This window comes from Caretta caretta, chromosome 7, assembly GCF_965140235.1.
Source record: "Caretta caretta isolate rCarCar2 chromosome 7, rCarCar1.hap1, whole genome shotgun sequence".
NCBI lineage: Eukaryota > Metazoa > Chordata > Testudines > Cheloniidae > Caretta > Caretta caretta.
In genome coordinates this window covers 138,647-164,137 of record NC_134212.1, presented here as the reverse complement: position 1 = coordinate 164,137, position 25,491 = coordinate 138,647, and the positions used below count along the sequence as shown (strand labels likewise).

The window sequence follows — 25,491 nt, the reverse complement described above, 5'->3', positions numbered from 1 at the left end:
GCCCTCCCAATAAATATGAGGTCATGCTGTGCGGAGGCATCCTCCATGCAGTGTGACGTCACGTGTACAGTGCTCTTCAAAATGGCATCCTTCATGCTGTCTGGGGTCCAGGGAGGTGAGGAGATTAGTAGATAGCCCAATCAGTCCTTCTCATCTAACTTCTCTGATAGGAGATGAGGCTATGAGAGTTTGGGGGCGGTTCCTGCAGAGTGCAAGGACCTTATGAGGAGCAGCGCAGTAGTTTTGGATTTACTTTTATTCAGCGGGAAAACAGGTTGGCGCTACTGGAAATTTTTAACAAATGAAGTTTAAGTGCACAGGACCTCTCTCCTCTCCCCCAACCATCACAGGGAAATGGAGGGAGGGGAGTGACAGCCTTTCTCCCAGGAGGCACCGGCAGAATATCTACTACTGGAGTGTCAGAATATAGTGGACAGTTGCTTGGATATGAGTGATAACTCAGGGTATGTAAATGAGATGTTTTAACCATAGTAATTAGTGCTCCCAAGTACAGAGCTGAAAGCAATGCTAAGTTATAGGTTCAGGAAAGAATTTTCCCTAATCACATGCTGTCAGAAAACAAGGGCATTTTCCTCTTCCATTGGAGCACTGACTACTGATCATTTGGCAGGATCAGATGGGTGTCTCCTACAGTTAACATTTCCTGCAGTATCAGGGGGATTCTGAATACTGACAGACTTCTGTCCTCTGTATGTATTCCTTTATTCCTATGCTGCATATGATTATAGGTCCAGAAAAGCTAACCTTATGTAGCTAAATAATCTGTTACTTATTTATTCTCTATTTAAAACACAATCTGTGTCATTTTGGTTTAGTGTCCAACCCATGCTCTCTCGGTTTTATTTGCACTGCTCAATGGTATAATGTAAAGCTGAGCAAAGCCAGACCCCCAATCTTGGTGATTATGTTAGAATTTATTTTTTGGATATGTCATCCCAAATACATTTTCCTACCACTTGATCTTTATCATCCAAGAGTTTACTCAGTGTTAGTGCTGAGATGGAACAAGACATACTGTAGTCCTGAAAGAGATGCGCTTATAGACTGCTGCCCTCACTATGGTCTCTGAATTTTTTTTAGCGGTACTCTCACCATAGTAGCTAGGTGTACAGTAAATAGCCTTGTGCCAGCCTCCTGATATAAGGCTCCTTCATGCACATTCTTCATGTCCAATACAATACCCCTTTCTGTGTGATCATCCCACCATAAATTTCATTTAGTGAGCACCCTGTGTCAGTGATTTCCCTAGAAGAAGGGAAGTCTAATAGGTGACAGTCAAGGGTCTGATACCCGCACTACTCACAGGAAAGTCAAGGGATAGAAGTAAGATCCAGTTCATGGCCCTTGCAAAGCCATTCAGTTGGTGCTCTCAGCTGTAATAGCCACAATTTGGTATCCAGACTTCTCTCACTCACCTACCTCAAATTGTTCTGCTCTGCTAACTGGGAGGGAGCTGCTCCCATAGGGTGGGGAGGTGGATGTTTCCTGCTGAACAGGAAAGCAAAAACGTGCTCTGGCCTCAGGGAGACAGTTTCCCAGGGGGCTCAAGATATTAACACCACAGAGTTCAGCAAGCACAAAGTAGCTCACACCACACAAGGCAATGGAGTACAAACAGCAAACATCACACTAGCATCTCTACCTGTTCCAGGAGGAGTGAGGCTCCCTGAGGCTGCATATTTGGCAGCACTGTCTGGCCCTGTCTTGGCATAAATCGCAGCAGGGAAAATAGGAGTTTGTCTGATTTGCTGGCCTGCGTCCTGCGAAAGCTCCATTTTTTTGTAGGTTAAAACCATCCACCTGTGCGACAGTTTTTAACTTTAAAAGTCACTTGTTACATTCCAACACTTCAAGAAACAAGCTTCAGAATCTGAGGTGCATAGAGACTTCTGGCACTAAGCAAGACACAGAGTAGGTCTGGGTACTGCTTTCGTTTATAAATCATATACCAAATCCTGTGAAGGGAGGAAATGGTTTCTGGGAAAAAGAGCCAGTACAGAGATGGGAAGATGAAAAAGGGGAAAGAGCATTGATCAAACTAAAGTGTTAGTGAATGTTTCTATTTATGAAGGGTACCCACAAACACACAAATATTCTTGGGAAACCCACTAGCCCAGCTAAACAAACTCAGCTGCAACCATTAGGCCTGATGTGTTTGGCATGAAACAGACACTACAAAGGAGCTGACATACCTGATGGTCATTCCACTGATCAGACTGACTAAGATAATCAGAAACATGAATGGAAAAGGAGAGCCCATCCCCTAGAACCCGAGTTGTAGCATTAGTCTATAGAATGGCATAGTATAGAATCCCGATGCTTTCCACTTACCATTTGGACTCTGGGCGGCCTTGAGACATCTTCATTTCTCTTATTGATCAATGTACCTCAAGCTGGAAAAAAAAGACAACATAAAATTTGAAGTCTATTTATTTTCTTCAGTAAATGAAACTTCCTCTGCCCTTCGGCCCTGCTATGGGCTTTTCCCCCTAGAGAAGACAAGATTGGGCCAGCTGCACAAAGTCCAGGGAAACAATGGAATCTATTTCTTGCCAGGGCAAGATTTTGGCTAGCAGTCCAATTGACCTTTCCAACCACAGGTACAGAAGACATCCCCAACTGGGTCCTCAGGAGTAACATAATAACAGTACCCCCTAACTCTCTTCTAATGAACAGGGATAAAATGTTTTGTTCTCATTAGGAAAAGTATACACACATTCCTTATTAGTGAGTAATGTCTCTGCCTCTGGGAGACTCAGAGTTGTGCAGCCTGGAATTCACTCAGTTCAATCTATTCTAGTTGTTCCCTTGAACAGCTATTCCCCAAAGATTACAGGTCAGGCCCACAGTCTCTCGCACAACACTTACCCCCATGGTTATGAAGGGGCTCAAGGAGAAAGCACCATAAGGTGAGGATACTGACAAACACTAATATTCTAAACTGGAACATGCACAATTGGATCCCATCCTCTTCTATTAAGTTACATGCTCCACACACTACACAAAAGCAAGCATACGAAGCGTGAACACAAAATGCTAGTCAGAAGGGGGCTAAACTACAAACAAATGGGGAGGGTAAAAAGGAAAGATAGGAGAACTCTGCAAAAAAACCGAGATGTTTAGAACAAAATTAATCAAGGACCCAAAGGATATTAAGAAAATATATACCCCAATGCTAGGAGACTGGGTTGCAAACAAGAATTGAAATTGCTCCTTTAAGAGCATAAATTCTATCTAGTTGATATTACTGAAACTTGGTGGGATGATTCACACAACTGAAATGTTAAAATCAATTGTTACAACCTATTTAGAAAGGATTGAGTAGGCAAAAAGGAAGGGGGAGTGGCCCTCTGTCAAAAATAACAATACCTTCTTTCTGAGCCACTGATAACTAAGAAGAAAATTATCTTGAATGCTTATGGACCAATGCCCTAACAGATTAAACACGAGATGGGGTACTTGTTAGTGTCTGTTATAGACCACCAAATCACAGTAGGGAACAGAATGACCACTTCACTATGCACCTATCTTCAACATGTAGGAAAAAAACCTGCATAATCATGGAGGACTTCATTCAATTTGAGTGACATGCGCTAGAGGGCTCAAGCTGCCAGTACTACAATATCCTTGGCATTGCTAAACATTATAGATGACAATTTCCAAACTCAAAAAGTGTTGCAGCCAAAACAGAGGAATTCTTTATTAGACCTTGTTCTAGCAGATAAAAAGAAACTGATCACAGAATTAAAAGTTAACAGTAACTTAGGTACAAGCAATCATAACTCGATCATGTTTCTAATGTGCAAGCAGAATAAACTCCTGACCAGTTATTTTTTATATATATATATATATATATATATACACACACACACACACACACGGTGCTTTACTAGGACCAGTTTCAAAGCTGAAAACAATTTGAGCCAAATCAGTTAGGAGGAAGCATTTAATCAGAAAAATGTGAATGATAATTGGGAATAATTTAAGAACATATTACCAGATGCCCAAAAAGCCACAATCCCACAACTGAGGAAGGAGGGCAGTGCTGCTTAAAATAACAACCTGGTTTTGAGGCAAAGTGAAGGCAGCTGTAAAAAAATAAAATATAACAAATGGAAGAAAGAAGTTGACAGTAATGAACATAAATCAGAAGCTAGGAACTGTAGAAAATTGATAATGGAAGCAAAAGGACATAAGGAGAAGTTTATGGACAGCAGAATTAAGGATAATGAATTTAACTATATTGGGAGCTAAAAGAATTCTGACAATGGGGTTAGTCCATTACTAGATAGAAATAGTAGAATTATTAATAATATTGCAGAAAAAGCAGAAGTGTTCAATATATATATTTCTGAAGGGGAACAGATGATATAGTCTCATCATATGGTGATGAAAACACTTTCTATTCTACTAGTATCTACGTGGGATGTTAAACAGAAGCTACTAAAAGTTAGACATTTTATAATCAGCAGGTCCAGATAACTTGCATCCAAGACTTTTAAAAGAGCTGGCTGAGGAGCTTGCTAGACCGTTACTGTTGATTTTCAGTAAATCTTGGAATACTGGGAAAGCTCCAGAAGACTGGAGCTAATGTACCAATGTTTAAAAAGGTTAAACAGGAGGTCCTGAGTAATTATAGGCTGGTCAGCCTGATATTGATTCCCGTCAGCTGATACAGGATTTGATTAATAATGAACTAAAGGAGGGTAATGTAATTAATGCAAATCAAAATGGGTGTATGGAAAATAGATTCTGTCAAACTAATTCTATATTTTTTTTATGAGATTACAAATTTGGTTGATAAAGGTAATAGTGTTGACATAATGTATTAGACTTCTCTAAGGCGTTTGACTTGGTGCAGCATGAGAGTTTGAATCATAAACTAGAACGATATAGAAGTAACATGTCAAACATTAGATGGATTAAAAATTGGCTGAGTGGTCTCAAAATGCAACTGTAAACAGGGAATTGTCATTGAGTGGGTATGTTTCCATTAGGTTCCTGTTGGGATCGGTTCTTTGCCTTACAGTATACCATTTTTATTAATGACCTGGAAGAAAACAAAATAATCACTGATAAAGTTTTCAGATGACCAAAAATTGGGGAGTGATAAATAATGAAGACGACAGATTATTGATTCAGAGCGATCCGGATCACTTGGTAAACTGGGCGTAAGTAAACAACGTGGTTTTTAATTAGGCTAAACGAAAATGTATACATCTAGGAACAAAGAATATAGGCCACACTTACTGGATGGGGGACTCTATCCTGAGATGCAGTAACTCAGAGAAAGATTTTGGGATCGTGGTGGATAGTAAGCTGAGCATGAGCCCCCACTGTGCTGCTGTGGCCAAAAGGGCTCATGCAATCCTCGGATGCATAAACCGGGGAATCTCAAATAGGTGTATGAAGGTAATTTTACCTCTATGTTTGGCATTTGTGCGACTGCTGCTTGAATACTGTGTTCAGTTCTGGTGTCCACAATTCAAGAAGGATGTAGATAAATTGGAGAGGGTTCAGAAAAGAGGCACAAGAACAATTGAAGGATTAGAAAACATGCCTTATATATAGTGATAGATTAAAGGAGATCAACCTATTTAGCTTAACAAAGAGAAAGTTGAGGGGTGACTTGATTACAGTCTAAGTCCTTATACGGGGAACAAATATTTGATAATGGGCTCTTCACTCTAGCAGAGAAAGGTATAACAAAATCCAATGGCTGGAAGTTGAAGCTAAACAAATTCAGACTGTACATATGGTGGAAGTTTTTAACGATGAGCGTAATTAACCATTGGAACAATTTACCACGGGTTGTGGTGAATTTTCCATCATTGACCATTTTTAAATCAAGACTGGATTTTATTTATTTTTATTTTTTTTAAAGATCTCCTCTAGGAATTATTTTGGAGAAGCTCTATGGCCTATGTTATACAGGAGGTCAGACTAGATGAATACAATGGTCCTTTATGGCCTTAGAATCTATTAAATCCAACCTCTATGGGGCAGCTCCTAATACAGTGAGGACCCACCTACATCTGCTACAGGAGGTGGCCTCTGTTCTGTGCTTCCCTCGTAGATTCCACCCTATGAAAAGCCAGACCATAACAACCCAAGAGTTCAATCTCTTTCTCCAGCCACAGTGGACAATGCTGAATGCTTAAGAGGAAAATGAAGAGCCCTGTAATGCATGAGCAAGCTCCCTTCTAGTTTGCATCCTACCTATCCTTATTTAAGATTCCAAAACTGCCAGGGTGGATTTGATTTAAATCATGATTTAATCACTAGTCAGAAAGACTATTTAATCATGGATTTCTACATAAAAGTGCATTCTTGTTGGTTGTTATAACCTTAATACATAGTCTTCACAACTAAGAGATAGATATAGGTTTCATTTTCAGAAGGTACACACTACACATGTTTTAAGTGATTTATTCTGAAAACTTTTCAGATTAGTTTTACAGCTATATCAGAAAATCAATGATTGTTCAGTTATTTCATTTGCCAAAGGTAACTGAAGCAGATATTTATGAAGTCTTTGGGAGGTGAACTATCTCCAATTCAAAAGGTTAATCATTAATATTTGGAGGATTTTCTTGACATGCTGTATTAGGAGGAGAACGTCACCAGACATTTAAATTGTTTTATTGAACTAAAACAACAACTTTATGTATTCTGGATTTTTTTCTTCAACACCAAACATAATATTTTAATAAAACAAGCGTATGAATTTTTGAATTTAGCTAAATAAAGTTTTTTAAAATCAGGTTTTTGTTAAAATTGTTTTTACCTAAAATAGTTAAATGAAATACGTTTAAAAAAAAATTAAATCAACTATGTCAGCCAGGTCAACATGAGGAACTTAAAATATTGGCTTCTGCAGCTAACTCAGTTGTCTTCACCTTCATTTTCCCATTTGTTCATAATCTGGAAAAGAAAAACAAGCTTCCCTGCTTTTTCAGGTCCCAAACGATTTCTCAATTTGGAATGAATTAGTCCAAAGGAAGAAAATATTCTTTCTACACTGGCAGAAGAAGTTACTGCTGTTAAAAGTGAGATCATCACTTCAACAGTCTCTGAATCCAAGTGCTTCAGTGACTTCCACCAGTTCACTGGTGTGACTTTCCTTAAAGCATCATCAGCAAACATATTTCTTGAATGGTTCACCCTTAGCTCTGAAGTTTATTATAGTTGGCATTATAGAGGAATCATTGCTGGATGTCCATGTCATAGCCAACGCTTCTTCAGCAGTTAAGGTTTGACCCTTGTACCAAGTATTGAGAATAATTGCAAGAAAGTAAGCTGAAGATAGTGCTTGTCCAATTCATTTTTTTAATGCTTGTAGTTTAACTCTGTCATTGCATATTTCTCTTTTTAAGATCTCACTCAGTTCCTTCCAAATTTCAACAGCATCAGCAATAAAACAGCTATTTCCCTGCATTTTGTTCAAGGCTACAGAAATAGGCTTCAGGGTATTCAGCATGTGTTCCGCATTTCTCTTAAGCCCAACTTTGAGACCTTTGGCTGTGACAGTGCCATCTATTTTTTCACAATTTTGTTCAGAAAGGATATTAGGCCAATTCTTGATACAGTACTCAAACCAGTCCACTACTGAGTTCCATTGTACTTCCTGTGGGAGAGTTAGCTTGGTTCCTCCCACTTTTTTTCAGAGCAGCTGCTGCAAAGTGGTTGTTACGGAAGTATTTTGCAATTTCAACAACATTAGCCTTTATTTCCAGAACACTGAAGTCTTTGGCTAGGAGATGCATCAAATGAGTACTGCTACCATATGTTATTAGCTTGGGACTCTCTTCTAAATCATTTCTTCTCATCTTGGATACATTTGCAGCATTGTCTGTGACCAAGCTGCATACTAGACAGTTGAATTTTTCCATAGTTTGTTATAGCTTTTACTGCTACTTCTTGTAAGTATCTGCTGTGTATGCATTTCCTGATGTATCGATTGTTTCTGTAAGGAAGACATTTCCTTCTTCTGTTGTCACACAAGCATATACAACAGCATCATTGTGGACATTGTTCCACCCACCAAAACTCAGGTTAACAATTTCACCCTCTAGACCTTTTGCACACTGCTCAATTTCACTTTGGATGGGCTAGCACCAGCAGGAGAGTGAATTTGTGTGGGGGGGTGGAGGGTGAGAAAACCTGGATTTGTGCTGGAAATGGCCCACCTGCTGATCACTTTAGATAAGCTATTACCAGCAGGACAGTGGGGTGGGAGGAGGTATTGTTTCATATTCTCTGTGTGTATATAAAGTCTGCTGCAGTTTCCACGGTACACATCTGATGAAGTGAGCTGTGGCTCACGAAAGCTCATGCTCAAATAAATTGGTTAGTCTCTAAGGTGCCACAAGTACTCCTTTTCTTTCATATACTTTATCCACAAATTTTCCTGCAACATCTGCTCTGTTGGGAAGACTGTATCCTGGTCTTAATGACTGAACCATGTTAATGAAGTGTGGGTTCTCAATCACACGGAAAGGAGAGTGTTGCATAAAGAAACCTGGCAATTTTTTCATCAATTACCTCTTTTTGTAATCTGCTGGCTCTTTATCACAAACTTATCTATGGTTGTTTCTGGATGATAGAGATTTTTTTTTCCTTTTTACTACAGGTGATATACTGTGGCTATCACAACTGCATTTAAAATGATACTCTACAGTACTAACAACTATATTTTTTGCTCAAACATCGGAATTCAAGAATAGTCCAAAAGGAAGACAGGCAGTCCTTAAGAAAGAAGTATGAAATAAACTTCACCAACCTGAAGATCCTGCATGTCCCTTTCATTGTGTTCAATGCAGGTTCCTCCTGAGAAGGAACACTTCTCATGATGTTGTTTCATTCGGGCAACCAGGCCTTGCATTTCTGTGGTGCACTGTTTGCATTTTGCACACATGGCTGTCTAACCCACAGGTAGAGGAACTTCATTAAAATATTCCCAAACTGGGTCTCTTTTACAGCCTGCTCCCATTATAGGTTCTCCCTTCCAGGGATAGAATGGTATTGTAGATCTCAAATCAATGAAGGCTAAACTCAGAAAGACCTCAAGGCTTCTGGAATATGCTGTTCAAAGAGTTTCACTTTTGTTTCTACTGCCTGTCCCTCCCTTCTCACATTTATCTCCAGACTTCTTCTCCTTGTCCAGATCTATTCCACCCCCAACAGTCTTCTATTCATTTAACTTTTTGAAACTTTGTACTTTGAGAGGTAAGGGACTAACTATGTACACAAATTTTCAAAGGGACAATAGGGTTGAGGTCTGTTATTTCTCACCTCTATATATTATTTATTGATTTATTTTAAAACATTTTTGCTGTTAACAAGCACATTATCTCTGGAGACACAAATCCACAGTTTGAGAACTGCAAAACTAAGCATCTCTGATGGTATCTTCTAGACTGAGCACTGAGTCCCATTGGGTAGATAGAAAGATTAACCTAAATAATCTATACAGAAGCCCCTGGAACCCCATAATATTAGGTCTCTAATCCATGAACTATTGGAACGCATTTACAAACCTTTTCTTAAAGATTACATGAATATATTGTCTCATACTATAAAATTAGAATTTATAATCTCTATTCCATGATGAGATATCTTTGAGCTACAACGTATCTTAATTAAAACTACCTTTAGATACGCTTTTTGAGGAGTGAACCTTATCAAAAAAATCCGATTTAAATAAAAAAAATCAGAGTAAAAAAAACAAACTTGATTTTTATCAACACTGAAAACTGCTCACCTAAACTGAACCTGCAATTCTGATGCCTGCTGTACTTTAACTCCCTCCCACCTATCTTTCCGCCCCAACTAAACTTCTGTCAGACTCACCCAGCTCCAAGCGATTTAAAAATTCTTGATCACCACCCCAGAAAACGGTTTGAAAGGGGGTGAAGGAATATGGCGGGGTCTGTATTAAGAAATGAAGGATACTCTATTTTGCAGTTAGGAATGTGTCTCATGCAGTTGAGGGACTTGCACATTCTCTAGTAAACAATGCTTCTTCAAACGCTGCACTGACTCAACCAGATGAGCCTTACATTAATCTGTGGTGTGAACTGTGTATGGAAGTGCTGGGATGGAACTGGTAGCATGTTTCCAGCTGAAAAGTAAGTTAGTTCCAATCTGCATAGGCAGGGATCTGACACGCTGAAAACCTTCTCACTTTCTGCCTTAGGAAAGGAAGTATCTCTAACCTTTTGCTTATTCCACAACAAAGCACTTCACTGAAGGCTGTTGAATGAACAATGATATAAACCAACCTTGGCTGGCAATCTCTACACAGCATCCATTAGCTCAGATTTCTCCCAGTCCAGTGAGCAAAGCTAGAGGGAGCTGGTGCTGTTCTCCGACTTCAGGATAATTTAGCATCATTCCAGGAATGATTTCCCTCCTCCAGCCCCCCTAGTCAGAAGGGAAAAGCCGTGGGAATGGAGCTCACTACCAGCGAGGTAGGCTCACCCAGTAACAGCTGACAAGTACTTAACTCTCTCCATGCTGTCTGGAAGCACTCCATAGAGATGCATACAGCTCCAAAGCAGTGCAGTGGCTGTATCACTAACAGTTTCCTTCACCAAAGGGTTGATAGCTCTAATAAAGGCACAGATTCACAGTGCTGGCACTTCCTCATATCTTACAAACACCACACATGGGATCAAGGTCACTCTCTTCCCTTCACCACAAGCAAAATGCTACGAGGAAGTGGAGTGGTTAGACCCACTGCCTTGTGATTACTCTTATCAACCACCCATTCAGTCCCTGCTAAGGGACTCTCCTGCAACAGCCCCATCACAGTATAGCGCTTCCTACTGACCAGACTGACACTGAGCAGACAAGTGGGGAAGGAAAAGGGTTCTTTTCATCTCACCACTCCTGCATCTTCATACAAAGCTGTCCAGCAATGTCCATCCCAGGGACTGTCACCTTTCCTCACAAGAGAGGTACAGTGGAAACCGTTCAGTTCATTGGTCAGAGACCTGAATACCCTTCACCTTCTCTGTTCACAGCCCTCCCATCAGACCTGCTCAGAACCTCATTCATATGGTCCTGCCAGATCAATTCCTCCTCACACATCCAGCACTTCAGGAGTTAAGGTTAGCATCCCCATTCTCCTAGCCTGTATGATGCTGGTTAAATCTAACACCATTCTTTGCAGTTTGATAAAGCATGTGAAAACTGAAGGCCTCACACGCTCTTCCTTTCACAGCTTGGCCAGCTGCCCACAAACTGTCACTGCCTGGTACCCAAGGCAAATGGAGAGAATGTCAGGGAATTAAGGCCAAACTCTTAGCCAACTGCACTGAACCTCCCCATCCCCCAAACCCTCCCTTCCAGGGAGCTTGGATTCCTTCTTCCAGCCAAGGGATAATTGCCTGTATGGCTGTGGAAGTCCCCTCCACAAGAGAAGCTGCCCTCTCCCAAACTCTGCAAAAGCAGTTGAGCTTGGAAGGTTCCTATCACAGAAATGCTCAGAGCAGCTCTTATCAAGGCTAGAGCTCAGCGATTTGGGCTTAGCAGTAGCACAGGAACTCGCCCTTGGAATAGCTCACCACAAAGGCCACTAATAGGATGGGTGTTAGCTATTTATATAAATTGCAAAGAAGGTTGGAGACAGAAGTAAGAACAGAATTTGATTTGGAGGCAACAGCACTTGGAAGTGATGACATTTATTACTGTAAATCACACTCCTCCAATATCCATCCCAGACCCACAGCAATCTCATCCTAGTCTCCTGCTACAACTCCACCCACCCATCCAATACTTTTCATAGTTGCTCCCTATCAATATAAGTTTCCCAACCTTAATTTTATTTATGCTTGTTTTTCAATAGCTTCTTTTATACACACTGTCCCCTCAAAGTGAATTCTATTTTTTTCTTAACAGAGCAGGAGAGGGGAGACACATTCAGGCCTCAAAGCCAAGGATGGTGGAGATACTGAAGTCTCTGGGTCAAATACATAAAGGAGGCTGCTCCAGAGGGATAGGAAAAGCTCTTGCACCAATAATGGCAAGATTGTACATTACCACTCCTAGCACCACTGCCTTCGAACTCTAAAGCCAGTGTAAAAATCAGCCTTAAGCATTGCTTGAAAGAGATAAGTTCATACATATATAGACAGGAATTCAGTCCCTCACCATTTGCCTCATCTCCTTCCCTCTAGCAACGTCAGACTGAAGTCAGAAGATTCTGGAAGTGAATCATTGGCTAAGTAAGTGGTGCAGAGTGGAAGGCTTTGGTTTTGTGGAACATTGGTCCACCTTCTGTGGGGAGAGGGGGCTATATAGATAGAATGGCCTCCACCTCAGTAGGACGACGACCAATCTCTTTGGGGACAGGCTGGCTAGACTAGTCAGGAGGGGTTAAACTAACAGCACATGGAGAGGGTAAAAAGATGAAAGATTGAGTGCTCAGTTAGCACAAAATTGAGATGTTGAGAAGAAAATTAATCAAGGGACTAAAGGACATGGAGAGGAAATTCTTGAACTGCTGATACCCAGACCCCTAATATTAGTATTAAACAAGAGCATAAATTTGCTCTCGTTGATATTATTGAAACATGGTGGGATAATTCACACAACTGGAATGTTAAAATCAATGGTTACAACCTATTTAGAAAGGATCGAGTGGGCAAAAGGGAAGGTGGTGTGGGCCCTCTATGTCAAAAAAGGCATTAACTGTTTCCAACTTGGAACCTAATAACTTGGAATGAAATTATCCTGAATGCTTACAGCTCATTGTCCTAACAGATTAAGCATGAGATAGGTACTAGCTGGTGTCAACTACAGACCACCAAATCACAGTAGGGCATAGAATGACGACACTATTATGCACCTATCTACAACATGTAAGAAAAAACCTGCATAATCATGGTGGACTCCAATTTGAGTAGCATAAGCTAGAGGGCTCATGCTGCCAGTACAACAACATTCTTGGCATTGCTAAATTATAGATGGACATTATATGGCACTATAGATGACAATTTCCAAACTCAAAAAGTGTTGCAGCCAAAACGGAGGAATTATTAGACCTTTTCCTAGCAGATAAAGAGGAACTGATCACAGAACTAAAAGTTAATGGTAGTTAGGTACAAGCGATCATGGCTAGATCAAATTTCTAATGTGCAAGCAGAATAAAGTCCAGACCAGTAATAATTATAATTTTTTTTTATATTCTATATATATATATACACACACACACACATCCCTACTTAATTTGCTATATTACAGAAATTGAAAATCCCACAATATTAGGCTTCTACTGCAATTTTGACAGCAGAAGCCCCCGCTCTCAGCCCTGGGCTGCCAACCGCGGGAGCCCCCGCTCTCAGCCGTGGGCTCCTGTTGTCAACCCTTTTCCAAAGTTCTATTATTACTTTTCCAGACTTTCCATGGTTTGTCCGTAACTCAGCTGCAATTTTTTGAGTCATCCCACAATACTGTAGATGGATGGATGGATGGATCGATATAAAAAATATACCTTGGTGCTTTAATAGGATCAATTTCACAAAGTTGAAAACAATTATGAGCCAAATCAGCTGGGAGGAAGAATTTAATCAGAAAAATGCAAATGATCATTGGGAATCATTTAAGAACATCTTAGCAGATGCTCAAAAAGCCACAATCCCAACTGAGGAACAAGACTGTGCCGGTTAAAAAAAAAAAGTAAATGCAGCTATAAAAAAATATATAACAAATGGAAGAAAGGGAAATTTGACAGTAATGACTACACCTTTACCCAGATATAACATGGCCCTCGGTTGCCAAAAAATCTTACCATGGAGGTAATCTTACTATGGAGGGCCGGGTAGGGACGGCTGTGCCTTCCCAAACAGCCTGGCCCCACCCCCTATCCGACCACACCTACTTCCCGCCCCCTGACTGACCCCTCAGAACCCCCAATCCATCCAACCCCCCTGCTCCCTGTCCCCTGAGACCCTCTGCGCCCCCCCTTCGGTTACTTGCTGCTGCCCTCCCCGCGCCCCCCCCGCCTGAGCTCACCTCCACTCCGCCTCCTCCTCTGAGCACGGTGCTGTCGCTCCACTTCTCCCCCCTCCCTCTCTCTCTCTCTCCCAGGCTTGCCACGAATCAGCTGTTTGGCGTGGCAAGCCTGGGAGGGAGGGAGGGAGAAGCAGAGTGGCGGTGTGCTCAGTGGAGGGGTGGAAGGGTAGAAGGAGAGGCCCTGAGATAGGACAGACTCTTCTGCCGGGCTACGAGTATGTCCACATATCCATCATAGGACCTAATCACATCAGTCACACCATCAGAGGCTCGTTCACCTGCACATCTACCAATGTGATATATGCCATCATGTGCCAGCAGTGTCCCTCCGCCATGTACATTGGCCAAACCAGACAGTCTCTACGCAAAACAATAAATGGACACAGATCAGATGCCAAGAATTATAACATTCAAAAACCAGTTGGAGAACACTTCAACCTCCCTGGTCACTCAATTACAGACCTAAAAGTCGCAATTCTTCAACAACAAAAAACTTCAAAAACAGACTCCAACGAGAAACTGCAGAACTGGAATTAATTTGCAAACTGGACACCATGAAATTAGACCTGAACAAAGATAGGGAGTGGATGGGTCATTACACAAAGTAAAAACTACTTCCCCATGCTAATTTTTTCCCCTACTATTACTCACACCTTCTTGTCAGCTGTTTGAAATGGGCCATCCTGATTATCACTACAAAAAGGTTTTTTTTCCTCCTGCTGATAATAGCCCACCTTAATTGACTAGTCTAATTAGAGTTGGTATGGCAACACTCATTTTTTCATGTTCTCTGTTTGTGTATATATCTTCCTACTGTATTTTCCACTGCATGCATCCGATGAAGTGGATTTTAGCCCATGAAAGCTTATGCCCAAATAAATTTGTTAGTCTCTAAGGTGTCACAAGTACTCCTCGTTCTTTTTGCTGATACAGGCTAACACAGCTACCACTCTGAAGTAAGTCTTAGACTACTGGCAAAGTTCCAGATAACTGGGAAAAGCGAATATTGTGCAATTTTTAAAAATGTAAAATGGGATGACTCAGGTAATTTTAGGCCTGACATTGATCCCTAGCAAGATAATGGAGCAGCTGATATAGGACTTGATTAATAATGAATTAAAGGAGGGTAATATAATTAATGCAAATCAACATGGGTTTATGATCAATAGATTCTGTCAAACTAACTATACCTTTTTTTTTTAAATTAAATTATAAGTTTGGTTTATAAAGTTAATAGTGTTGACATAACATATTAGACCTCTTTCAGCTGTTTGACTTGATGCCACATTACATTTTGATTGATAAACCAGAATGATATAAAATTAACAAAACACACCTTAGAAGGATTAAAAACTGGCTGACAGATCTCAAAGTGTAACTGTAAATATGGAATCGTCATCAAGTGGGTCTCTCTCCAGTGGTGTCCTGCAGAGATTGTTTCTTGGCCCTACGCTATTTAAAATCTTTATCAATGACCTGGAAGAAAACATTAAACAGAGATAGTTTATTTTTTGTCAAGATACAGTCAAGGTCCAGAGAAACATTTTTCACACTGCAACAACAACAATGATCATAATAAATTAAAAAAAGATTTTGCTGTTTGTTCAAAAGCATCTGGCGGTCCAGATTTGGCTCACAGTCCACCTATTGACTACTCTTGCATTAGAACATCACTGATAAAGTTTGCAGATTACACAAAAATCGGGGGAGTGGTATATAATGAAGAGGACAGGCCACTGATACAAATCTATCTGGATTGCTTAGTAAACTAGGTGCAAGTAAACATTATGCATTTTAATACAGCTAAATGCAAACGTATATATCGAGGAACAAAGAATATAGCTTATCCTGGGAAGCAGTGACTCTGAAAAAGATTTGGGGGTCATGATGGATAATTAGCTCTTTTAGCCACAGTGGAAGCTCATGTTCAGCTGATGTGATTCTGGGAACCAACAGGGAAATCTGAAGTAGAAGTAAACAAGTTATTTTACCTCTGTATTTAGCACTGGTGCAACTGCTGCTTGGATACTGCACCCAGTTCTGGTGCCCACAATTCAAGAAGGATATATTATTAACAAATTGGAGAGGAGTCAGAGAAGAGCCACAAGAATGATGAAAGGATTAGAAAACATGCCTTATAGATTTCAGAGTAACAGCCGTGTTAGTCTGTATTCGCAAAAAGAAAAGGAGTACTTGTGGCACCTTAGAGACTCACCAATTTATTTGAGCATGAGCTTTCGTGAGCTACAGCTCACTTCATCGGATGCATACCGTGGAAACTGCAGCAGACATTAGCAGGACAGTGGGGTGGGAGGAGGTATTGTTTCATGATCTCTGTGTGTATATAATGTCTGCTGCAGTTTCCACGGTATGCATCCGATGAAGTGAGCTGTAGCTCATGAAAGCTCATGCTCAAATAAATTGGTTAGTCTCTAAGGTGCCACAAGTACTCCTTTTCTTTACGCCTTATAGAGGTAGGGTCAAGGAGCTCAATCTGTTTAGCTAAAAAAGAAAGTTAAAGGGGGACTTGATCACAGTCTATGACAATCTACACGGGGAACAAATATTTGATAATTGGCTCTTCAATCTGGCAGACAAAGGTTAACACAAACAAATGTCTAGAAGTTGAAGCTAAGCAAATACACACTGGAAATAAGGAGTAAATTAATCACTAGAACAAGTTACCAAGGGTCATGATGGATTCCCTATCACTGACCATTTTTAAATTAAGATTGGATGTATTTCTAAAAGGTCTTCTCTAGGAATTATTTTGGAAAAGTTCTGTATACAGATGATCACAATAGTCCCTTTTGGCTTAAGAATCTATCAATACTTCCTGACTGGGTGCATAGTTCACCTCAGGTAATCTATCTTCATATGCTGAGCTCAGCAATTTTTAAACACAGTAAGAAATGAAGCACACTTGTTTCACCCATCTTATCTAGAGATTGTAGTTTTGAACAAAAACTACATTAACACACTACAATATTAAAACCACCCTGGGAATCCCTTGAGTCAAGAAATGCCTTAATTAAAACCTTCATTCTGTTCCTTCATGGATATGTTATTTAGAATTGTATACAGCTCATAGGTAATATTTTAATACATTCTGTCTCAGGGCTTGTCTTCACTATCAGGGTAAGTTGACTTAAGTTACTCTACTTCAGCTATGTGAATAACATAGCTGGAGTCAAAGTAGCTTAGGTCGACTTACCCTGGTGTCTTCTCTGCGCTGCGTCGACAGAAAACGCTCTCCGGTAGACTTCCCTTACTCTTCTCCAAGAGTACCGGGGTTGATCAAAGAGAAATCTGCTGTCAATTTAGTGCGTCTTCATTAGACCAGCTAAGTCTACCCCTGCTGCGTAGATCTCCCCATTGTGAAGACCAGCCCTCAGTTAATGATACACAACACATCCCTATACTTGTAGCACCTTGTCATATTTTAGTCATGCTTGTATACATCTGTGTTGATGAAATTGAAATCTGCTACTGCACCTATATCTAGACAAAAATATTCTAGACGATTAAGGCTGGAAAAAAAACCAGGCATATAGAAGTTAGGAAGTGACCGTATTAAGGTTACCCTTTTGTATATGCATTATAATGCAGTCTTTAATTACATAACTGTACTCTACATTTTCCAGAGGATCCCGCCTCATTTAGTAAAACTCTCATACAAAACCTTGTGGGTTTGAACACAATGATATAACATCCAACTAGTTCCCCCAAAAGCTAATTTGAGCCACTAGATCTCTTATTGAACTTCATGATCCAGTAACTGGTTCACGTTATCCCATATTTTATACAAATAGGGAGGGGGATTATGGGTACTCTTTCAGTTCTTCAAGAGGTGCCCAGAGCCTAGGCACTCTTGCTATATTCACAGAGGTATTTAAGCACCTAAATCCCACCTTTAGGCTCCACTGTGATTGATAAAACTCTTGCTGAATCCTGTAAGCATCTAAACATACTATGCACCTAAGCACTTGTCTACATAGAACACGCAGGGAAAGTTAGTCTGAATTAGTTATGGATATGTCTACACTAGCAACACTACAGCAACTCCACTGTAGTGCTGTGCTGTAGACACTTACTAGAGCAACAGAAGGGGTTCTTCCACCACTGCAGTAAATCCACTTCTCTGAGAGGCAGCAGCTAGGTCGATGGAAGAAGAATTGTTCCCTCAACCTAGCACTGTCTAGACTGGGGCTAAGTAGGCTTAGCTACATCTCTCAGGGGTATGAATTTTTCGCACCTCTAAGCGATGCAGAAAAGTCAACCTATTTTTCTAGTGTAGAACAGCCCTAAAGGCATGAATTTAAAGTGGGATTAGTTAAATTGCATTAAACCACTGTGTGGATCTCCTTTGGAATTAAAGTGGCCTTAATGTTGTTTAGCTTAATTCACTTCCAAAGAAATTCTGAATTGGAGTGTCCACACAGGGATTTAATGCAATTTAACTAATCCACATTGAAGTAGATTAGGCCTGGTCTACACTAGAAAATTAAGATGGTTCATCCCCGCATGGTGTAGTTAAGCCAACCTAACTCCTGGTGCAGACAGCACTAGGTCAACAGAAGAATTCTTCCATCAACCTAGGGACCGCCTCTTGGGACGATGGCTTACCTACACTGACAGAACCCCCCCTCCTTTTGCCTTAGATAGTGCAGCTGCTGGGTAGGTTTTCAGTGTAGACATACCCTTAGTTAAGCTGCATTAAACCCCTATGATTTTCTAGACACCTAAAAGTTAGGTGTTGCATCACCTTAGGGCAAGTTTACACTACAAAATTAAGTTGACCTAAGTTAAGTCGACATCCAGTCACAAAAGTAATTAAATAGCTTTTGTGGTCCAGACTACACAATGTGTGTTGGCGGTGCACGTCCTTACTACCAGCGCTCACGTCGGTGCAGAGAACAGTGCACTCTGGGCAGCTATCCCACTGTGCAACTTGCCACCATCTATAGAGGATATTTTGGGAAGAGTTTGCAATGCCTCATGGGGACAAACGTGTCATGCAGTGGTGACTGGAAAAATGATTTCAAAGTCCCATAATGCAGTTTTCTCAATCCCATAATTTTATCTGCATCGCATAATGTTTTGCGCCTTTTTTCAACAGCCCCACAAACCCATGTGTGACGGGTTGAACCCCTTGGGAAGCCCCCTGATGTGTTGAGATATCATTGAGTCTACCTGTTCTGCCAGCATTGGCCCCCTTTAGCCTGTCTTGCTAAGCCAGGCTATTAAAGCCTTCTCTAACATACACACAGGCAGGGCCATACCCAGTTGCAGATCAGCTCTGGGAAGACTCAGCTTAAGGTACTTGCTCCAGGATGCAGATGTCCACCTCCCTTGGAGTGCAGACCCAAAGATATATTATGAAATTCATCCCTTCCATCAATGTAGGGAGAGGTGTGCACACTTCTTGCCCCTCCCCCCCCCGGTTAGAAATCACAGAAATTGGGTTTAAATAAACAAAACAAATTTTATTAACTATAAAAAGGCAGATTTTAAGTGGTAAAAAAAGGGGTAACAAACAGAACAAAGCAGATTACTAAGCAAATGAAATCGAACACACAAACTAAGCTAGTTTCACTAAAGAAATTGGTTACAAATAGTATTTCCCACCCTAGATGTTGTTGCAGGCAGTTTGCAAAGTTTCTGTGGTTCAGAGTTCCAGTTATACTCCCCCCCACCACCACCCTTGCCTTCCCTTTTGCAGTCTATCGTCTTGGGCAGACAGGCCAGGGAGAGGAGGAGTCATGTTTGCCTTCCTCCCCACCCGTAAATAGGATTTACATAAGATGGGAATCCTTGGTTTCCCAAACTTGACCCCTTTTCCCCTTCCCTTACAGTGAAAAGTTACAAGAAGTCCCAGGTAATGTTTTAGTATCAGGTGACAAGAGCACCTGACTCTGTAGGATCAGAGCGTCCATGAGTCAGCGGCAGTATGGAGTGTCCACAGGAAGGCCAAGCTTTTCACAGTTCATTGTCCTCACTGATGGGCCATCCGCCCTGTCTGGCTTTTCCATTGTTGTACCTGAAGTGCTAGCAGTGGGTGTCAGCCAAAGTAGCATAGTTGAAATACAGATACATATAGTCAATATTCCTAACTTCAGATACAGATACATACAAGTTGGATAATCACATTCAGTAAATCATAACCTTTCCAATGATCTCACATGAGCCATCCTGTATAAAGTACATCTCAGTTATGTCATTCATATCATAAGCATATTTTCATAAGGCATATGGAATGTAATCTCACACAGATGGTGGATGCATGGTTTGACAAGCATGGATCCTGCACAGCTCTGCACTATTGTGATAAGCATTGCGAGAATGGGGTGCCTGTAGTATTTGCAGAGTCGCTAGAAGATCCGTGGGGAACATGACTATTCAAAGTTGTTGGCAGCATTCACGGAGCAGCTGCAAATGGTGAAGTGCCAGTTCTGGACCCGGGAAACAGGCATTTACTGGTGGAATTGCATCGTTATGCAGATATGGGATGATGAGCAGTGGCTGCAGAACTTTTGGATGCACAAGGCCACATTCCTGGATGTGTGTGCAGATCTCGCCCCAGCCCTGGAGCGCAGCAACACCAAAATGAAATCTGCACTGGCAGTGGAGAAGTGAGTGGCAATCACTATGTGGAAGCTTACAAAGCCAGATTGCTACCAACCAGTTGGAATCAAATTTGGAGCTTGGAAATCCATCATGGGGGTTGCTGTGATGCAAGTATGCAGGGCCATTAATAGCATCCTGCTACAAAGGACTGTGACTCTAGGCAATGTGCGGAAGACAGTGGATGGTTTTGCAGCAGTGGAATTCCCAAACTGCAGTGGAACAATAGAGGTCATTCATTCTTACTGTGGCACCAGACCACCTTGCCACAGAGTACATCAAAAGAAAAAGTTACTTTTCTATGGTATTGCAAGCGCTGGTGGATCACCAGGGAAGTTTTATCAACGTTGGCTGGTGAAGGAAGGTGCATGACACATGCATCTTTAAGAACACAGGCCTGTTCAGAAAGCTGCAAGTAGGGACTTTCTTTCCAGACCAGAGGATTACCATTGGGGATGTTGAAATGGTAATAGTGATCAAGGGAGAGCTTGTCTACTCCTTACTCTTGTAGCTCATGAAGCTGTATACTGCCCACCACAACAGTAGCAAGGTGCACAATGACGATTGAATGTGCCTTAGGCTATTTGATAGGCCACTGGCACGATCTACACATGAGATTAAACTTCAGAGAAAAAAGTTTCGCAATGGTTATAGCTGCCTATAAGTGGGAAAAATAACTGCCTCAGTGGAAGACTGAGGTGGAACGGTGGTCTGCTGATTTTGAGCAGCCAGATACCATGTCTATAGGAAAAAGAAAAGGAGTACTTGTGGCACCTTAGAGACTAACCAATTTATTTGAGCATGAGCTTTCGTGAGCTACACCTTGATTACCATGCACATTGTAGGGAGAGTGGTCACTTTGGATGAGCTATTACCAGCAGGATAGTGAGTTTGTGTGTGTGTTTTTTGGAGGGGGGTGAGAGAACCTGGATTTTTGCAGGAAACGGCCCAACTTGATTATCATGCACATTGTGTAGAGAGTTGTCACTTTGGATGGGCTATTACCAGCAGGAGAGTGAATTTGTGTGTGGGGGGTGGAGGGTGAGAAAACCTGGATTTGTGCTGGAAGTGGCCCAACTTGATGATCACTTTAGATAAGCTATTACCAGCAGGACAGTGGGGTGGGAGGAGGTATTGTTTCATATTCTCTGTGTGTATATAAAGTCTGCTGCAGTTTCCACGGTATGCATCCGATGAAGTGAGCTGTAGCTCACGAAAGCTCATGCTCAAATAAATTGGTTAGTCTCTAAGGTGCCACAAGTACTCCTTTTCTTTTTGCGAATACAGACTAACACGGCTGTTACTCTGAAACATGTCTATAGGAAGAGATCAGCAAGGAGCTGTACTGCTCAGGGAGGCTTTGGAAGACCACTTTAATAGTGAGCCACAGTAACGTGTGCTGCTGTAGTATGCTCTGCGGGTGTTGTTGCTTTGCATCCTGGTATGAACCTGGCAATGGGTGGGTGGGGGTGTGGGTGGGTGTGGGTGTGGGTGTGGGTGTGGGTGTGGGTGTGTAAACATTGCAAATGCACCAATTGCTATTATCTGTGAATGATGTCAGCCCCAGCCAGCATATGTTGTGAAGTAATAAAGGTGAATTTGGTTTCCATAAACAGACCTGAATGAAACATTATAAATACAGGGAAAAGAACCTTTGAAAGGGAAAGAATAGTCACTTAAATTTCATAAGCACATACACCAACTGTGTCTTGCACAGGTCAACGTACGTTGCGAGAGCAACAAGGGTGATGTTGTGGTGGGCGTCTCCTACAGACCACCAGACCAAGAAGATGAGGTAGATAAGGCTTTCTTCGGACAACTAACAGAAGTTTCCAGATCACAGGCCCTGGTTCTCATAGGGGACTTCAATCACCCTGACATCTGCTGGGAGACCAGTACAGAGTGCACAGACAATCCAGGAAGTTTTTGGAGAGTGTTGGGGACAACTTCCTGGTGCAAGTGCTGGAGGAACGAACTAGGGGCCATTCTCTTCTTGACCTGCTGCTTACAAACAGGGAAGAATTGGTAAGGGAAGCAGAAGTGTGTGGCAACCTCGGCAGCAGTAACCATGAGATGGTTGAGTTCAGGATCCTCACAAAAGGAAGAAAGGGGAGTAGCAAAATACAGACACTGGACCTCAGAAAAGCAGACTGACTCCCTCAGGGAACTGATGGGCTGGATCCCCTGGGGAGGCTAATATGCAGGGGAAAAGAGTCCAGGAAAGCTGGCTATATCTTAAAGAAGCCTTATTGAGGACGCAGGAACTAACTATCCCGATGTGCAGAAATAGCAGCAAATATGGCTGGTGACAAGCTTGGCTTAACAGTGATATTTTCGGTGAGCTTAATCACAAAAAAGAAGCTTACAAGAAGTGGAAACTCAGTCAGATGACTACGTAGGAGTATAAAAATATTGCTCAAGCATGCAGGAGTGTAATCAGGAAGGCCAAAACACAACTGGAGATGCAGCTACCAAGGGATGTGAAGGGTAACAGGAAGGGTTTCTACAGGTATGTTAGCAACAAGAAAAAAAAAGGTCAGGGAAAGCGTGGGACCCTTACTGAATGGAGGAGGCAACCCAGTGACAGATGATGTTGAAAAAGCTGAAGTACTCAATGCTTTTTTTGGCTTGGTCTTCACAGACCCAGTCAGCTCCCACACTGCTGTCCCGGGCTACACAGTATGAGGAGGAGGTGAGCAGCCCTTAGAGGTGAAAGAACAGGTTAAGGACTATTTAGAAAAGCTGGACATGCACAAGTCCATGGGTCCAGATCTAATGCATCTGAGAGTGCTGAGGGAATTGGCTGATCGGATTGCAGAGCCATTGGCCATTATCTTTGAAAACTTGTGGTGATTGGGGAAGGTGCTGGACGATTGGAAAAAGGCAGATATAGTGGCCATCTTTAAAAAAAGGGAAGAAGGAGAACCCGGGGAACTACAGACCGGTCAGCCTCACATCAGTCCCTGGAAAAATCATGGAGCAGGTCCTCAAGGAAACCATTCTGAAGCACTTGGAGGAGAGGAAGGTGATCAGGAACAGTCAACATAGATTCACCAAGGGCAAGTCATGCCTGACCAACTTGATTGCCTTCTATGATGAGATAACTGGCTCTGTGGATATGGGGAAAGCGGTGGATGTGATATATCTTAACTTTAGCAAAGTTTTTGATACGGTCTCCCACAGTATTCTTGCCAGCAAGTTAAAGAAGTATGGATTGAATGAATGGACTAAAAGGTGGACAGAAAGCTGGCTAGATTGTCAGGCTCAACGGGTAGTGATCAACGGCTCCATGTCTAGTTGTCAGCCGGTATCAAGTGGAGTGCCCCAGGGATTGGTCCCAAGGCTGCTTTTGTTCAACAGCTTTATTAATGATCTGGACGATGGGATGGATTGCACCCTCAGCAAGTTTGCGGATGACACTAAGCTGGAGGGAGAGGTAGATATGCTGGAGGGCAGGGATAGGGTCCAGAGTGACCTAGACAAACTGGAGGATTGGGCCAAAAGAAATCTGATGAGGTTCAACAAGGACAAGTGCAGAGTCCTGCACTTAGGACAGAAGAATCCCATGCACCACTACAGGCTGGGGACCTGATGACTACATTCTCTCATGCTGGGTGGAACATCATCAGTGTGTCCTGAACCATCCTCCAGCTGCTGCTTGTTCAGAGCTGGATGATCTGGCAGTCACTGCGCTTCCAGATCCAGACATTTGTACTGATGCACCAACATTGGATGAAGTGAAGTGTGCCATCTCTAAACAGAAAAATGGATGCGCAGCTGCTGCTGATGGCATCCCCTCAGAGCTGCTAAAATGTGCTATTGATCCTGTAGCAGAATCACTTCTGGCCATCTTTCGTCTGGTGTGGAGAACTGGAACCCTGCCAACTGACAGGAAGGACGGTATTGTGATCTCACTCTATAAGGGCAAGGGACCACGCCGTGAATGTAAGAGCTACAAGCCGATCACCTTGCTCTCCATTCCAGGGAAGGTGTTTGTGCATGTTTTGCCAGCACACACCTGGGGCCTTTGCTATATGAGCAGCGTCGTCCCCAACAGTCAGGCTTTACGAAGAACAGGTCCATATTAGAAACCATTTTGGCCCTTTGCTTGTTGTTGGAAATACATTGCAAGTTCAGGAAGCCCTTGCAGGTAGCGTATGCTGATCTTAAGGCTGCATTTTATTCTGTAGACCGTGACATGTTATGGAAGGCCTTAAAGCACATAGGCGTCCCTACCACTCTGCTGGACTGGATTAGAGATGGTGATCTGTGTTCACCACACATTCCGCACTATGATATACTCTACAGGAGTCGAAGACAGGCCTATTGCATGTAATGATGTGGTCCAACTCCTTCTGAGTGACGCCATCATGAGAGACCCAGGACATCTGGTGTATACGTCGCTGCTTGAACCATGACCCAAGAATAGAAAGATTCTGGAAGGCACAGAATGTAAGCAAGCGGCAAGAGTTATCATTGGGAGTGCCTGAACCATAAAATGACCAATGACCTGTTCAAACCCAGTTCTCAGATAGCCAGTAACTGCATTTAGGTCACCCAGGATCATGAGATTATCACGTGGAGGAACTGTGCATACCAGATGTTCCAATTGATCATAAAAGTTATCTTTAAGTCAACAGATTCCTCTGTCGGTGCATAGACTACTACTACAGTGAAGTAACCGTGCCGATGTTTAAGACGTGCAGTAAGTAAATGAGGAGACATGGGCGTCCAGGTTGTCAGGGAGGACAGCCTCACCTCACAGTAGTAGTGCTACCCCATATAAATGATTGGGGCCGCCAGAATACAGAAGTAAAGAATCTTCCA

General features: G+C 42.0%; 1 protein-coding gene across 14 annotated transcripts in view; it reads right to left on the bottom strand.

Moving 5' to 3' along the window:
- The window catches only part of PLXNB1 (plexin B1), a 210,951-nt gene that overhangs the window by 151,437 nt on the left and 34,023 nt on the right, over nucleotides 1-25,491 (bottom strand). For 10 of the 14 annotated variants that reach the window (XR_012669163.1, XM_075130149.1, XM_075130148.1 and 7 more), the window contains exon 2: nucleotides 2,353-2,414. The gene's annotated coding sequence lies outside the window, so the exon portion shown is untranslated. Of the gene's footprint in view, nucleotides 1-2,352; nucleotides 2,415-15,376; nucleotides 15,517-25,491 lie in introns of all 14 variants that reach the window. The other 4 variants (XM_075130150.1, XM_075130151.1, XM_048859515.2 and 1 more) reach the window with 1 other exon arrangement.